At 40.7% G+C, this 17,689-nt stretch overlaps 1 protein-coding gene across 1 annotated transcript in view; it reads right to left on the bottom strand.

The window, feature by feature from the left end:
* The window catches only part of SCARA5 (scavenger receptor class A member 5), a 143,457-nt gene that overhangs the window by 99,302 nt on the left and 26,466 nt on the right, over positions 1 to 17,689 (bottom strand). The gene's annotated exons all lie outside the window — the stretch shown is intronic.

Raw genomic sequence — 17,689 nt, forward strand, 5'->3', positions numbered from 1 at the left:
AACAACAACAAAACGGTTCTTCTTCTTTCTCTGAACATGGGAGGAGCCGCGGGTCAACTTCTCTTTAGAAGCGCATGAATTCTCTATAATGATCATTTATACTATGATGATGTCTCCATAACCTTAGTGACTTGTGGGCAGCCTGGGGTTTGGAGGTAGAAGAGCCAGATGCTGTTACTTGAGGATGGAGCCTGAGAATAAATGGTAGAGTTTATGTTGAATGTTCAATATTGAACTACATCTGAGGCAGCCAGAGTGGCTCAGTGGATAGAGAACCAGCCAGAACGTTCGGGTTTCAAATCCTGGCTGTGTGACCCTGGACAAGTCATTTAACCCTCAATGCCTAGTCTTTATTGCTCTTCTGCCTTGGAACCAATACATAGTATTGATTCAAAGATGGAAGGTAAGTGTTAAAAAAAAAAAAAAAGATTGAACTACATCTGTGATAGATAATGGGTTCTGACAATTATTATTTTATTCTTAATAAAAATAGCCATCATAAGATTACAATTAAATGTTAAGATGGGAACTCTTCTTGCTAGAAGGACTGTAAGGAAGAGATGATTTTTGTGAATCATGGACTCCCTCCCTTCCCTCCAATCATGCTGACTCATTCATTAAATCTGAAGGGACTCATAGTCTAAATAAAGTCTGTGAATTTCTAAATTTGATAACTGTATTTCAGCATAATCGGTTTCCTTTATAGTTTTATGTATTTTTATTTTCTGCATTTAAAATATTATTTGAAGAAGGGGTTCACCAGACTGCCAAAGGAGTAGGTGGGGAGTCCATGGTACAAAAAAGGATTAAGAACATTTGAGCGAATCCAACCCCATCACTATATAAATGACAAAGCTGTGGCCCACAGAGGTTCATTTTCTTTTCCCAGGTCCCATAGGTTGTAAGGAGCTGAGCCAGGACTCAGAGGAGCCCAGGTCCACTAATCACATACTTTTCCAATGTAAAAAAGATACAGACTGTACTGAAATTCCATGACGATGATTTTTGAAAACACTATTCACTGTTTCTAACGACTTCACTCCAAAACTCTTCGAGCCACCCCTGGTGGGGAAGAGAGTAACCAGGTGGTCAGAATGTCCAGTTTATCACTCTAGAGCCGGGCTTGGCCTAAAAGGAGGAAAGAATGATTAGAGGGAGGGGGACTAGGAAGAGACACCGAGAGGCAGGGGATTCCTAAAGGCTGGACTACTATGTCAACCCCTTAGGGGGAGGGTGGAGGCCTAAGAGAAAGAGGTCAACTCCAAATAAAACTAGGAATCCAAATGCACAGTTACCCCAGCTAGGAGGGCCTGCTCTCCCCTGGCCCAGATATACTAGCTGAATGGGAATGAGACAGTCAACTAACTCCCAGCTCAGTTTGCACTGCTAGGGCTTTAGACTTGCTCTGGAGCTCAAGTGTTAAGGACTTTATTCTACCCCGCCAGTGTGCCACCACCACCACCACCACCACCACCAACAACAACAACAACAACTTCTAGGAATTGTGACCAGGCTCTTTCCTTAAAGATGATCTTGGACAGCTGTTCCAGTTTGGTGTGTATGTGTGTTGTGATCTCAGACTCTCCAAACCAATCATCCCCAAAAGCAACTTGAGTGATGGCTCCAGTCCCTCCCCAAGAGAAGAAAACAAACAGCTAACAGACAGCCACCCTGGCTGAGGAGTGCCTTCCAAAGCTGTCATCAAAGAAATAGAAATCATAGTTTCAACCCTATAAACATAATCAAATTCCAAGTAACAGACAGCAGGAAGGTGGGTGGGGGGAGGAGTGGACTCTTCCCCAACCCCCATTTTAGATCGAGAAATTGGGTTCTTGGTTTATCAGCTCAAATGTCTTATGTTAGATCTTTTGTCCCTTTTGTTAGTTATGGCATGTGCTGTAAACAGACACAAAAATAAAAACAAACCAGAGTGTGAGATACAAGAAGACAAGTGGGACAGAGAACTGGTCTGGTTAGAATATCCTGGCTGCTATACTAACTACACCATTCTTTGGAAAAATTCCTCCCACTGCCTCAATGCCCATCCTGACATCCTGCCCCCAACCAACCCTACAGGTTCCTCACTTGCTTTGGTTTTGTTGCATAATGTCCCGCACAGTCACCCTGGGTACCCCTCTAAATGATGGTTGGGACCATGGGAACCGTGGGAGCTGGAAGGAATCTTAGAGATCATCTAATCGAAACTCTGAATTTTGTATTACTGCTGAAGAAACTAAGGTCCTGGGAGATGCAGTAATGCACTGGAAATCACTGACTGCCTCTTCCTGAATATTGTCTCTTCTCTGGGCTTCAGTGAGACTTTATTCTCTCTCTCTCTGTCTCTCTCTCTCTCTCTCTTTTTTTTTAATTAAACCGTTTCCTTCCATCTTGGAGTCAATACTGTGTACTGGCTCCAAGACAGAAGAATGTAAAGGGCTAGGCAATGGGGGTCAAGTGACTTGCCCAGGGTCACACAGCTGGGAAGTGTCTGAGGCCAGATTTGAACCCAGGACCTCCTGTCTAGGCCTGGCTCTCAATCCACTGAGCTACCCAGCTGTCCCCACATTAACTCATTTGATGCTCGCAGCAGCAACCCTGGGATGAAGGGGCTGTTATTATTCTCATTTTACAGAAGTGGGAACTGCGATTAAGTGACTTGCCCAGGATCAGCCAGCTAGCAAGTGTTTGAGGCAGTATTTGAATTCAGGGCTCCGTGACTCCAGGCCTGAGCTCAATTCACCACATCACCTCACTGCTTCTAGTGCATGCCAAGACTTTCGTTCCAGGAACCAAGAGGGTGGAGTAAGGAAGGAATACTCCAAGCTGACCCAAATCCACTCCAAACAACCACAGAAACTCCCAGGAACACCTCAAGACAAATTCTGGAGTAGCAGAGCCGGCAAAGACGGAGTGAAACAGCATTTCCAAGACAACAGAGGATAACAGGAAAGATCAAAGATGCAGGGATTTTAATGGACTGCAAACTCCATAGGCATCCAAAAAACTATCATGGCTGCCAGGAAGCTGTTGTTTTTAGGTCACATTAATAAAGATACAGCATTCAGAATGAAGGAGATAGTAACAGCCTGACCAGGCCACATCTGGAAGGACATGTTCCCTTTTGGAATGACAATGACATGCTGAGAGAATATCAGAGGGAGACAAATAGGATAGAGAAAGGAATGCAAAGTTAAGTTATAAGAGGATTGGATGGAGGAACTTGGAGACCATTAGGCTGGAGAAGAGAAGGCAAGAGAAAGAAGAGTTTTCTTCAACTATTAGAAGGATTCGCACTCAGAAGACTTACTCTACATGATCCTGGAAAGCAGATGAAAAAGCAAGGAACGGAGAGAAGAGAGGAGAGACTCAGTCTGTCAAAGAGCGCTTAGTAAGCACTTCTAGTGAAGGATTTCACAATTTCACTTTAGAGGAGGCTGGCTTGTTTGTCAGGTGCACTACAAGGAAGAGGAGAGGAATTTTCTTTTTTTTATCTATCTATCTATCTATCTATCTATCTGTCTGTCTGTCTGTCTGTCTGTCTATCTATCTGTCTGTCTGTCTATCTACCTATCTACCTAATTATTTTTAGCCCTTACCTTCCATTTTAGAATCAATACTGTGTATTGGTTCCAAGGCAGAAGAATGTTAAGGGCTAGGTAATGGGGGGTAAGTAACTTGCCCAGGGTCACACAGCTAGAGAGTATCTGAGACCCGATTTGAACCTAGGACCTCCCCTCTTTAGGCCTTTCTCTCAATCCATTGAGTCACCCAGCTGCCTCCTTTTTACTTCTTTTTAATTATATTTTATTTTTTCCCCCATTGCATGTAAAAACAATTTTTAACATTCATTTTTTTAAAGTTTTGAGTTCCAAATTCTCTCTCTTCTTCTGACCCTCCCTTCTTGCCCTCTTCCCTTCCTGAGACAGTAAGTCACCTGATATAGATTTTACAAGTGTAATCGTATAAAACATTTTCCCATATTAGTCATCTTGTGGAAGAGATCTCAAATTTAAAAAAAGAAGAAAAAAGAAAATGAAATACAATATGTTTCAGGTTGCATGCAGATTCTACCAGTTGTTTTTGGGGAACAGATGACATTTTTCCTTCTGAGTCTCTGGCATTGGCTTAGATCACTGCTTTGCTGAGAATGACTAGGTCATTCACAGTAGTTCATCAAAAAATATTGTTGTCACTATGTACAATGTTCTTCTGGTTCTGCTTACTTCATTTTGCATCAGTTCGTGTGAACTTTTCCAGATTTTTCTGAAATCATTCTGTTTGTCGGGTCTAAGCACGATAGTATTCCATAGCAATCATATACCAAATGTTCAGCCAATCCCCAAATGATTTCTGATTCTACGCTACCACAAAAAGAACTGCAATAAATGTTTTTATACATATAGGTTCTTTCCTTTTTAAAAAAAATTTCTTTGGGATACAGACCTAGTAATGGTATTGATGGGTCAAAGGGTATGTACAGTTTAAGAGTTCTTTGAGCATAGTTCCAAATTGCTCAAGAAGGACTCCTATTAAGGTTTTGGTTGGACTGGATAACTTCTAAGGTCTTCTCTAGCTCTGAATCTTTGATTCAATGAAATGTAGTAGAAAGAATATGGGGTTCAGAATCTAAATATCTGAGCTCTGCAATTGGCTTTCTGTGTAATGTTGATCAAGTCATTTGAACTCTCTGGGTCTCAGTTTCCTCAGTTGTAAAATGGGCCACACCCCTGGAAAAGCAGTAAAAACATCTGAGACAGTATCCTCATGACAACCTCAGAAACTTCTAACAGTATCCCCATGTAATCCTCCTAGATTACAAAAGGCTGGATGACAGTATTGTTGGGCATATTCACCATGGGTTGAGCAGTCCAAAGAGTGACAAATGGCTCTGAGGTCAGCCTGAAGGAAGGTCTCTAATAATATACCACAGGACTCTGTCCTTGTTTTTGTCAGATTGGACTATTTTTTTTTAATCAGTGACTTGAATGAAGACATAGAAAAGCATACTGTCAACATTTCTGGATAACATCAAGAAAAGAGCTGGAAGAGAAGATTCAGAAGTATGTCAACAAGCTGGAACATGGGGTAAAAAAAATCATCAAGATAAAATATAACAGGAGAGTTTCATTAAGGTCCAATAAATCAATTGTAGAAATAAAGGACTGGGGAGACCTGGCTTTGGAAGATATTTAAATGAGCCAACAATATGATGGAATGCCTTTAAAGAAGTGCATTAATAGAAGAAAAATATTTTGATCATAGAAAGTAACAGTCTATAGAACCTTATATTGATCAGATCAAATCTGGAATGCTGTGCTCAGATCTGAATATTACTGCTTTTTTTTTAACTCTTACCTTCTATCTTAGAATTGATACTATGTATTGGTTCTAAGGCAGAAGAGCATAAAGGGCTAGGCCAGTGATGGGCAAACTATGGCCCCGGGCCAGATGCAGCCCCCTGAAATGTTCTATCCAGCAACCTGGCATTATTCCTAATCTGAAAAATACAATGAGTAGGATACAATACAATGAAACTTCGAAAGAGTTGTCTTAGAAACAGATTGACAGATGAGCATTTGTTTTCCTTTGGCCCCTCTTTAAAAAAGTTTACCCATCACTGGGCTAGGCAATAGGAGTCAAGTGACTTGTTCAGGGTCACATAGCTAGGAAGTATCTGAGGCCAGATTTGAACCTAGAACCTCCCATATCTAGGACTGGCTCTCAATCCACCGAGTTTTTGGGCTGTCCTCTTGAATATTACATTTTAAGAGATATGCTGGCAAGTTAGAATATATACAGAAGAGGATGCCTGGGATAGCAAAGAGTTAAGAAGCTAATGACTTTAGAAGAGAAGCCCCAAACTAGGAATGTTTAATTTGATAAAGTCAAGACAAGTTTTCATATATTCCTTCAGATCATGGACTGAGAGATGGAAAAGACCTCAGACCCCATCTAGTCAAAACCCTTCATTTTACAGACGAGGAAACTGAGGTCCTGGGAAATGAAGTGATTTACCCAAGGTCAAGAGCTAGTGATTGATAGGGGTAAGGCCTGAACCCAAATCTTCTGATTCTGCAGCTACTGGTTTTCCCACTCTACTGTGCTGCTTCCCTGTATGTATAAGGGATGTCCCAAAAGCCTTGATGGCTTCAAATGGCACCAAGATGTTAGAGTTATCCTTTATTTAAGGGGTAGAAGAGAGAAGCGATTCTACATTGATACAGGAAAGCCAGAACAAGGAATGATGGGGGAAAGTTAGAGGGGGGCAGATCTTTTTATTCATTTAAAGAAATAATGATTAGAATCTGTGTGACCCTGGGCAAGTCACTTAACCCCCTTTGCCTAGCCCTTATCACTCTTCTGCCTTCAAGATGGAAAGTAAGGGTTAAAAAAAAAAAAAGAAAGAAAGAATGATTAGATCTGTCTGATAATAGAATTGCCTACCTTGTAAAATAGAGAGCTCCTCCTACCTGTCAGAGATACTATCATTCCCCTGCTCAATAAACTCTTATCCTTTAGGATAAATATAAACTCCTCTTTTTAACTCGTAAAATCCCTCTCGACCTGGCAGAGACTTGTCTTCTTACTTTGTTATCTATTACTCCCTTTTCCATACTCTGCAGTATAGCTAGATTGGACCATTTGGGCATTCCTAATATTTGACATTTTTCCTGCCTCTTTGCTTTTGTCCTGGCTGTGCCTCATGCCTGGAATACATCCCCTTCTCACCTCCATCTTTTAGAATCCCCTGATTTCCTTCAAAACTCAAATCAAGGGTCATTTTCTGTATGAAACCTTTTCAGTGCCCCTAACTCATTATCTTCTGTACCATCCTCATTATCTTCTACGACATATATGTATTTATTTTGTTTGTGTGTGTATATTTATACACACACACCACACATACACACACACATACACATTTTCTCCCCTTACTGAACGTAAACTCCTTCAGAGCAGTTACTTTTTTATTCTTTTCTTTTTACCTAGCATAGTTCCTGGCACAAAGTAAGACCTTAATCATTGTTTCTTGAGTGATGGAAGGATAGGGCGGGAGGCTGGACGATAAGACCCTAAATTTCCCTATCTAGTGCCCTAGGGTAAGCCTGGCACCATCAGGTTTTCAGTTCTGTTTTCTTTTCTTTTATAGCTATATTGTTGGAAAAATTGTCATTGTTCCTGGCTCAGGGAGGCACTCTGTCATGATAAGTGCATGATCTGTCCAAAGAAAAGTTTCTAGGCTTCCCAGGTCTGTTTATTAGAAACACATGAAACATGAAAGTCTTCCCCCCGCCTGTCCAAGAACAGTCCTCTGGCCTTATTCAGTGAGTCACTGAGTAAGCAGGAGTAATTAGGCGGGGAGCTGTTGCAAACTCAGAATCTACTTCTGATTCTCTAGTCGTGGCTGTGTGACCCTAAGCAAGTCATTTGAGCAAGCCCCCATCTAGCTGTTACTAGACATGAGGCTACAAAGGAGGCAACGGCTACATCAGCTAAACTTTGTATCTCCTCCAACTTCTACTTTAGTGTTCTGTACACACAAGCTATTGTTCAAATCAATTTTTGCCATAGGAACAAATAATTTGTAATCATTTCAACTTTGGTAAAAAGCTTTTTGAGGGGGCAGCTGGGTAGCTCAGTGGATTGAGAGCCAGGCCTGACCTCAGACACTTCCCAGCTGTGTGACCCTGGGCAAGTCACTTGACCCCCATTGCCTACACTTACCACTCTTCTGCCTTGGAGCCAATACACTGTATTGACTCCAAGATGGAAGGTAAGGGTTTAAAAAAAAATAGCTTTTTGATCTCCAGTTTTGTCTCTTTTGGCGGGGAGCGGGGAGCAGCTGAGCACAGGGCAGCTAGGTGGTATAGTAGATAAAGTGTTGGGTTTAGAATCAGGAAGACATCTTCCCAAGTTCAAATCTGGCCTCAGATACTTCCTAGCTGTGTGACCCTGGGCAAGTCACTTTACCCTGTTTGACTCAGTTTCCTCATCTATAAACTGAGCTGGAAAAGAAAATGGCAAAGTATTCCAGTATCTCTGTCAAGAAAATTCCACTCATTTGACAAAAACTGCTGGGAAATTTTGAAAACAGTATGGGAGAGATTAGATTTAGATCAATGTCTCATACCCTACACCAAGATAAATTCAGAATGGGTAAATGATCTGAATATAAAGAAGGAAACTATAAGTAAATCAGGTGAACATAGAATAGTTTACCTGTCAGATCTCTGGGAAAGGAAAGATTTTAAGACCAAGCAAGAGTTAAAAAATATTACAAAATATAAAATAAATAATTTTGATTACATTAAATTAAAAAAGGGTTTATACAAACAAAACTAATACAATCAAAATTAGAAGGGAAGTAACAAATTGGGAAAAATCTTTATAACAAAATAAACTTCTGACAAAGGTTTAATTTCTCAGATCTATAAGGAGCTAAATCAATTGCACAAAAAACCAAGCCATTCTCCAATTGATAAATGGGCAAGGGACATGAATAGGCAATTTTCAGATAAAGAAATCAAAACTATCAATAAGCACATGGAACAGTGTTCTAAATCTCTTATAATTAGAGAAATGCAAATCAAAACAACTCTGAGTTATCACCTCTCACCTAGCAGAATAGCCAAAATGACAGCAAAGGAAAGTAATAAATGTTGGAAGGGATGTGGCAAAATTGGGACATTAAAGCATTGCTGGTGGAGTTGTGAATTGATCCAACTATTCTGGAGGGCAATTTGGAACTATGCCCAAAAGGCTTTAAAAGACTGTCTGCCTTTTGATCCAACCATACCACTGCTGGGTTTATACCCCAAAGAGATCATAAGGAAAACAACTTGTACAAAAATATTTATAGCTGCACTCTTTGTGGTGGCAAAAAATTGGAAAATGAGGGGATGCCCTTCAATTGGGAAATGTCTGAACAAATTGTGGTATCTGTTGGTGATGGAATATTATTGTGCTCAAAGGAATAATGAACTGGAGGAATTCCATGTAAGCTGGAACGACCTTCAGGAATTGATGCAGAGTGAAAGGAGCAGAACTAGGAGAACCTTATACACAGAGACTGATGCACTGTGGTACAATCGAATGTAATGGACTTCTCTACTAGCAGCAATGCAATGACCCAGGACAATGCTGAGGGACTTATGGGAAAGAACGCTATTCACATTCAGAGAAAGAACTGTGGGAGTAGAAATACAGAAGAAAAACAACTGCTTGATCACTTGGGTTGATGGGGATATGATTGGGGTTGTAGACTAAAAAATCACCTTAATTCAAATATTAATTATATGGAAATAGGTCTTGATCAATGACACATGTAAAACCCACTGGAATTACTCATTGCCTATGGGAGGGGGTTGGGAGGAGGGGGAGAAGGAACATGGATCATGGAACCATGGAAAAATATTCTTAATAAATTAGTGAAATAAAAATTTCAAATTAAAAAATCCCAAATGAATTTATGCTCAATGGGATTTTAAAGAATGCATGTCCTTTGATTCAACAATACCACTTCTGGGTTTGTATCCCAGTGAGATTTTAAAAATGGGAAAGGACCCATTTGTAGAAAAATATTTATAACTGCACTTTTGTGGTGGCAAAAAATTGGAAATTGAGACGATGTCCCTCAATGGGGAATGGCTGAACAAATTGTGGTATGTGATGGTGATGGAATACTATTGTGCTATAAGGAACGATGAACTGGATGATTTCAGAAAGAGTTGGAAAGATGAATGTGAACTGATGCAGAATGAAATAAGCAGAACCAGGAGAACATTATACACAGTAACTGAAATATTGTGAGACAATCAAATGTGATAGATTTTGCTACTAATAGCAATACAATGATCCAGGACAATTCTGAGGGACTTATGGGAAAGAATGTTATCCACATCTAGAGAAAGAACTGTGGGAGTAGAATTCCAAAGAAAACATGTGATTTATCACTTGGTTATTTGGGTATATGATTTGGGGCTTTGGTTTTAGAAGGTTACTCTATTACAAAAATGAATGATATGGGAATAGGTTTTGAGTGATAATGTATGTATAACCCAGTGGAACTGCTTGGCAACTCCAAGAGTAGGGGGAGAGAAAAGGGAAGGGAGACAACAAGAATCATGTAACCATAGAGAAAAAAATTAAAAATACTCCCCCCCAAAAAAGACAAAGAAGAAGAAGAAAACCCCAAATTGGGGGGGAAGCTAGGTGGTTCAGCTATTTGAGAGCCAGGTCTAGAGCTAGGAGGTCCTGGTTTCTAATTTGGCCTCAGACACTTGCTAGCTGTATGATCCCAGGCAAGTCACTTAACCCCCATTGTCTAGCTCTCACCCCTTTTATGCTTTGGAACCAAAACATGGTATTTATTCTAAGATGGAAGGTAAGGATTTAAAAAATAAATAACTAAAACCCCAAATGAAGTCACAAAGATCTGGACATGACTGAAGCAAGTGAACAAGTAATCTGAGCTTAACTGAAATGTCCATTCTCCTAGAGTGCTTTGCAAAATCATAGACTTTGGGGGCTGGAAGAGCCTAAAGAAAGCCATCTCCTCTAAGTTCCAGATTTTGCACAGAAGGAAACATAGGTCCAGAGTCATGGAGTGATTCCCCCAATCTAATTAGTCACATTTGTTATTCAGTTGTTTAATCATAGTCCATGGGGGTTTTCTTGGCAGAGATACTGGAGTGGTTTGCCATTTCCTTCTCCAGTTCTCTAATTTTACAGGTGAGGAAACTGAGGCAAACAGGGTTAAGTGACTTGCCCAGGATCCCAGAGCTAATAAGTATCTGAGACTGGATTTAAACTCAGATCTTCCTGACCCTAGACCCAGGGTTCTATCCTCTGTTCCATCTATCTACCCTGTTAGTGGCAGATATCCTGATTCTCAGCCAAAGGCTTTTCCAATGATGCCATATTTGTTTTGTTGCAGAGAAAAGTTAGAGGAGAAGAGTCACCCAGATCTCAAGGTCACCCTCCTTTCTGCTCCCAGCCTTACCTATAAGAAGACCTTTCCTGACTGTGTCTTGTTTTTTCTTTTTGCACCATCTGCCCCCAGCACAGTGCTGGTATATGGCAAGTGCTTAACAAATGCTTTTTCTGAGGCACTGGGGTAGCACAATGGATAGAGAGCCATGCTTGGAAATGGGAAGTCCTGGGTTCAAATCTTGATTCAGATATTTCCTAGCTATGTGACCAAGGGCAAGTCACTTAACCCTGATTGCTTAGCTCTTACTGCTCTTCTGCCTTAGAATTGAGATAGGAGGTAAGGGTTATAAAAAAATAAAATGTGCTTTTTCATTCATTTATGTAAGTATGTCTTCATTTACTTATTCATGTCACTTCAACTAATTTTTTCTAAACTTAAACTTAATACCTTTTCTCCCAATCCACCCCAACTTCTCTCCAAATCAGCTTTTTTTTCTGTACTTTTCTGTTTCTCTCAGTTATCTAGTCTGGATTCATACAGGATGTCCCAAAAGTCTTAGCTTTAATAATTTAAGTTTAGTAGCTTAAAATTGCCCTAAGACTTTGAATTACTTAATTTTTTGTTCTAGAACTGTCACTGACTCTCTAGTTCTTATGAGTTAAGCTGTTCATCTGGCCTTTAAGAGTTTTCTTACCTACAAAATGAGTGCATTAGAGACAGTTAGGCAGCACAGTGAATAAATAGAGAATCGGGCCTGGAGTCAGAAGGACTTGGGTTCAAATATGGCCTCATATGTTTTCTAGCGGTATGATCCTGGGTAAATTATTTAACTCCAATTTTCTACCTAGCCTTCACTGTTCTTCTGCTTTGGAACCAATATTTGTATTCATTCTAAGACAGAAGATAAGGGTTTTTTAAAAAATGAGTCTGTTAATCCTCCGTGGCTTCTGAGACTCCTTCTGGCTCTAAATTTATGGATCATAACCTATTCCATCCAATTCCATCCTCTCCTTTCCCCACCCCTGTTTCTAAGAATGCCTCCCTCCATTTGAGACAAAATACAAATGTTGCCTCCTGCAGGGGACCTTTCCTGACCCTCCTCCCCTAGATTGTGAGAATCCCTACCCTCCCTCTGCCAAAACAAAATAAACCAAAAAACTCCATCATTTCACACAGCATTTCTCAAAAATCTTAGTGCAACTTCAAGTGCATGGCTTAAAACTACACTAAGACTTTGGGGGGCATCCTGTACTTAATCTGTATATAATTTGAGTTTACTTGCCTGTGTGTTAGGCCACAAGTCATTGGGGATAGAGAGATGACCTAGGAGCCAGGAAGAAGACCTGGCTGGTCTTATGATTCCTGATTCTGGTAGATCCCAGCTGTGTGACCCTAATCAAGTCACTCAACCTTCAACACTCTGAGACCAGGGTCAGTTAGGTGGCTCAGTCTGGAGGCCCTACATTCAACTCTGGTCTCAGACACTTCCTAGGATGTGACCTGGGCAAGTCACTTAACCCTGTTTGCCTAGTCTTTGACCTTCTGTCTTAAAAAAAAAAAAAAAAAAAAAAAAAACTTTTAAGACCAAAACTGGCTGACCTATATTAGTAGAGGGAGTTTCTTCCCCCAGGAATTCCCCAAACCAATGAAATCACAAATCTAGTCTCTATCTCTACTTAACTATTGTTTTCCCCAAGCAGAATATAAGTCCTATGAGGGCAGGGATATTCTGCCCTGTTTCCTCCCATTTCTGTCTTTGTATCCCCAGCCCTAGGAAAAAGCTTATCACACGAAAATCACGTAATAAAAACTGGTTGAGTTGAATTAAACAAACCCTCTAGTTCTGTCAAAGAGTAGAATCTTTCTTCTGGTCTCTAAACACATCAAGGGCATTCTGACCACTACACCTTTATTCAGGTCATCCCCTCGCCTGCAATGCTGTCTTTCCCGCTTCTATATTTATCTAAGTTCTGCCCAGTCTGAGTCCTACTCTTCCTTGAAGCCTTCCCTGACTACTCAAGCCCTTAGGGATCTCTTCCCTTCCTCCTTTGAGCTCCTTCCTGCACCATTTACAGTCTTTACCACTTTCTTAGTATTACTTTACCCTCCTTTTTCTCATAATTTATCTTAGTATACGTCCAGACTTCTCAGCTAGACTATAAGCTTCTCCATGGAAGGGAACGGTTCTCATATGACATGAACTCAAGAGCCCCTTACTATCCTGGCTACCCTCCTCTAGACGCTCCACAGCCTGTCAATGTCCTGAAATTGTGTTCCAGGTGACACTTTTTCTGGTCTAGTAGGGCTCCCAGAAGTCCCATTGCTGGGTGGCTCTCTCATAGCCTACCATTTATGGATGTATACATTTCACAGCCTACCTTAAACCTTGGTCTAAACTAGCTGGTTCAACAGAGTGATTATAATTGGCAAAGATGGCTAAAAAAATGGTAATGTTCCATGTTGGTGAGACTGTAGGAAAACAGGCATGTTAGTAGAATTAGGAAATGGTGCTTTGATGGCTCTCATTCTCCAACCTGTCCTAGGGAAGATAGGGCAGAGACCAGACAATCACAATATATCTGATTGGTCCAGACTTACCTGAAAATGGATGTTTTAGCCCTAGCTTTACCAAATATAGCCACAACTCACAAGATTACAGAGGAGGAATAACAGTCACAACACTTTGCTTCCCTAGCTGTCCATCAGCATACCTGGGAAACTTCCTAGGAATCCCAGACAGTGAAGTCACATGCTCTTCCCAAATCCAGAAGAGTCTTACCTGGCTCTGAGGCTCATTCTATAAAAATCAACCATGTTTACCTTGGCCTATAGGGAGAGCACTGTTTTTGGAGTGCTAACTGTGTGACTCTGGGCAAGTCATTTAATTTCTCAATGTACCTCAAGTTCCTTGTATGAAAAATTGGGAGGGAGATCATAATGACCTGTAAGGGTTCTTCTAACTCTAAAATTTTTATCTTAGATTGTAACCAAGCTAATTATGCATAGGCAGCTCAACAGCACCTTCTCCTTAAACATCCCTGCTACCTTTACTCCCAATGTATTTCAGATGACTCTGACATTTTTGTAGGTTTTCCTAGTAAGAGATACAATCTTTTTGGAAAACAATCTGGCAATATATGATAAGAATGATAAAACCCATCATACCCTTTGCTCCCAGGACCAAGAGCACATCCTAACAATGCTTTTAAAAAGGAGAGGAGAGAGCCCATCTATACAAAAATATGCATGGTTATATTACTTTTAATAGCAAAGTTCCCTGGAAAATAACACCCAATGTCCAATGCCTGGGGAAGGACTGAACAAATACGATCTTTTAATGGGATAGAAAGCCAGTTTTATATGTAATTTTTTTGTTTTTCTAATTCTTCTTGTCTAGGTCTTTAAATTTATGGTTTATTCATACCTTTTGTCTTTATAGAAATGAATTCCTCTCTCTTCCCCTGCCACCCCCACACCACACCACTCTCTTAGAACAAAGAAAAACAGTGAAGCAAATTGAACATAATGTAATATCACTGTGTGCTTACAGAACAATGAATATGAATACAGAGAACCCCAGGAAGACTTACAGAAACTGATGGAAAGTCAATTAAGCAGCACCAGGAAAACACCTTACAATATACAATGATTATAACAATAAACATGGGAAGGACTTCAGTTGAAAGCTGGATCATTATAATGATTAGATCTGGCCTGAGAAAGAGATGAGAAAATGTACTCTACCCTTTGAAAAGGAGGACGATGGGTATAGAACATTGTCTGTATCGCCAGACTCAGTTGTTATAGTGGCTAGTTCCTTGATCTCTTAAATTTTTCTCCTTATTTTTTATGATTTTATATTTTAATAATATATGATACCTTATTTTATATAATATTTTAACATTTTAATAAATATACCGTTACATATTTATTATTTATATTTCTTTCTCTTTTTAAATTCTTTGTTACAAGGGATGACTGATGGGGTGAGGGGTTGGGAAGGAGGTAGAGGGATCTCTTTGGAAATGAAAGTGATATAAAAACAAAAGATACCAATAAAACTTTTAAAAACATTGGTTTTTTTTTTGGTTTTTTTTTTTTTTTTTAATGGAGTGATTATAGCACTATAGCCTGGTTTCCCTGCCGGCCCGAGACACTTTCCAAACCTTATGAAAATTTGTTATGGTCATGGCAGCCAAGCCCACAAAAACCGAGACCCCTCTTTCTGTCTGGGCGGCCCGAGAGTACATTCAAATCATCCGCTTGCTTGACTTGGCCCACCACAGACTCCTCCCTGGACACCATCCCTCAGGCGAAGGCATGACTCACCAGTGTGCTGCCTTTGTTAGTGTTGGATTCAGACCAGGGTAATGGTTGGTGGTACAGACACCACCCCATGGCAGGCACTCAACACTGCATGCGTGAAATATCGGCATCTCCATTATCTGTGGCCGAGAGAAGAGCCCCACCTGGCGAGAAGCGAGCCGCCTCAAGTGAAGCCCTGCCTGGCCGTTTGTTCCACTGTTTAGCAGGAAGACTCACTAACCTCGAGTCCCCAGACCCGGCGTAGCCTCCAGACTCCTACCCCGAAGCAACGCGGAGGACCTCACCCTGAGTCCCCCAAGTCAGCGCTGCCTGGCCAGAAGCCAAGCTCTAACCCACCACGCCCTTCTGGAGACAGCTTCCCCCTTTGGACAAGGCTGGGGCCATGCCTGAGCCTCCCGTGCTGTGATTTTGTAGGATCCTAGATTTGCAGCTGGACCGGACCCCGGGGGGTCGTCCTAGTTCAACTCCCTTATTTCACAGACGGAGAAACGGAGGCTGAAAGAGGTGATGTTGCTGCCTTGTCTAAGGGCAGGCAAGTGGGAGATGGGTTCATTCAGAGCCATGGTTCCTACCTCCATCCTCTAACTCTAAATCCTTCCACTGTAGCATGCTCATGCCTCCCCTGAGGAAGATGAGGTTGGAGGATGCTCCTTGGAGGGGAGAAGGGAGAATATCATTTATGCCTTTATGGTTGCTTGGGGTTTTTTTAATCCTTCCTGTCTGAATTCAGATTTGAACTTAGGACCTCTTGTCTCTAAGCATAGCTCTTAATCAGTGATTCCCAGGTGGGCGCCACCACCCCCTGGTGGGTACTGCAGTGATCCAATGGGGTGGTGATGGCCACAGATGCATTTACCTTTCCTATTAATTGCTATTAAAATTTTTTTTAATTAATTTCCAGGGGCGCTAAGTAATTTTTTTTCTGGAAAGGGAGCAGTAGGCCAAAAAAGTTTGAGAACCACTGCTCTTAATCCACTGAACCACCTAGCTGCCCCTTCCCTTTGTGTTCTAAAAAGAATGGAAACTCCTTAGGGACAACAAGGGGAGTGAATGAACAGAGTGCTGAACTTGGAGTCAGGAAGATCTGAATTCAAATCCTTCTTCATACTTTTACTAGCTGCACTTAATCTCTCTTATCCTCAGAATCTTTCTCTGTAAAATGGGGACATTTCACAGGATTCTCCAGGCCTGGTTCTCTCTCCACTGAGGCACCTAGCTGTCCCTGTATGTATACCACTTTGCAAGCTGTAAAGTGCTTCATGAATTGTAGCAATTCCTTGAGAACAGGGACCATTCTCTCTTTATCTTGTTTACTCCCACAACCCAGGTTAATACCTGGTATCTAGCAGGTGCTTAATAAGTGCTTATTGAATTTAATGGAATTGTTGTCCATGGCTTGGAAGAGTGTGGCATTAGTTAGTCAAGGACATGGGTTTAAATCCCATTAGATAGGAGAGAGTTTGCCCTGGTCCATCGCTTCCAACTGCATACCTAAACCCAACCGTCTGTCCAGTGTGCCATCACATACCATTAGTCATGAAGAGAACTGGTTTTTAGACAGTGTGGTTGGATTCCTTCAAACTCATACCCTTGGTTAGAAAAACAATGCAAAGCGTAGACCCATTTTCATAACTCAGTTTATTTTCACAGATGAAGAAAGGTAGTATTTTTTAAGGAGCTGTAGTATAGGAGAGACAAGGGTTCCAATCCTGCCCCTGACATTAGCTGTGTGACTATGGGTAAATCATTTAATCTCTCTAAACCTCAGTTTACTCAATTGTAAAATAGATTATAATAATAGCATCTACCTCACTGGGTTGTTATGAGGATCAAATGAGAAAATATATGCAAATCGCTTGACAGTTACATAGACTTGTAAAAATTAAAATTAATATATAATTTCAAATATTATATTTTTATAAGATTTGTTTATAATCACTAGAAGTAAAGGAATAAAAAGGTAATTATATCTCATCTTCACAGACCTGAGCTTCCTTTGAGAGTTCTTTTAATTTATATAGTAATCTTTTTGCATATTGTTCTTCTGTTGCTACTTTTTAAAAAGGAATATTATTGGGGCAGTTAGGTGGCTCAGTAGATAGGACACCAGGCCTGGAATCTGTAGGTCCTGGGTTCAAATTTGGCCTCAGATACTTCCTACCTGTGTGACCCTGGGCAAGTCACTTAACCCCTATTGCCTAGACATTACCATTCTTCTGCCTTGGAACCAATACACAATACACAATGCTGATTCTAAGATGGAAGGTAAGAGTTTTAAATATATAAGGAGAAAAAAAAATCAGATACCATACAAGATTTTGGGAATGCAAAGACATAAAGCAAACCAGTCAAGGAGCTTATGTTCCTCTGGTTACTGGCTTGACTATCACTTTGTTTTTACCACTGCTCTGAGGACCTATGGTGGCAAAG

The sequence above is a fragment of the Gracilinanus agilis genome, chromosome 2 (assembly GCF_016433145.1).
Source record: "Gracilinanus agilis isolate LMUSP501 chromosome 2, AgileGrace, whole genome shotgun sequence".
NCBI lineage: Eukaryota > Metazoa > Chordata > Mammalia > Didelphimorphia > Didelphidae > Gracilinanus > Gracilinanus agilis.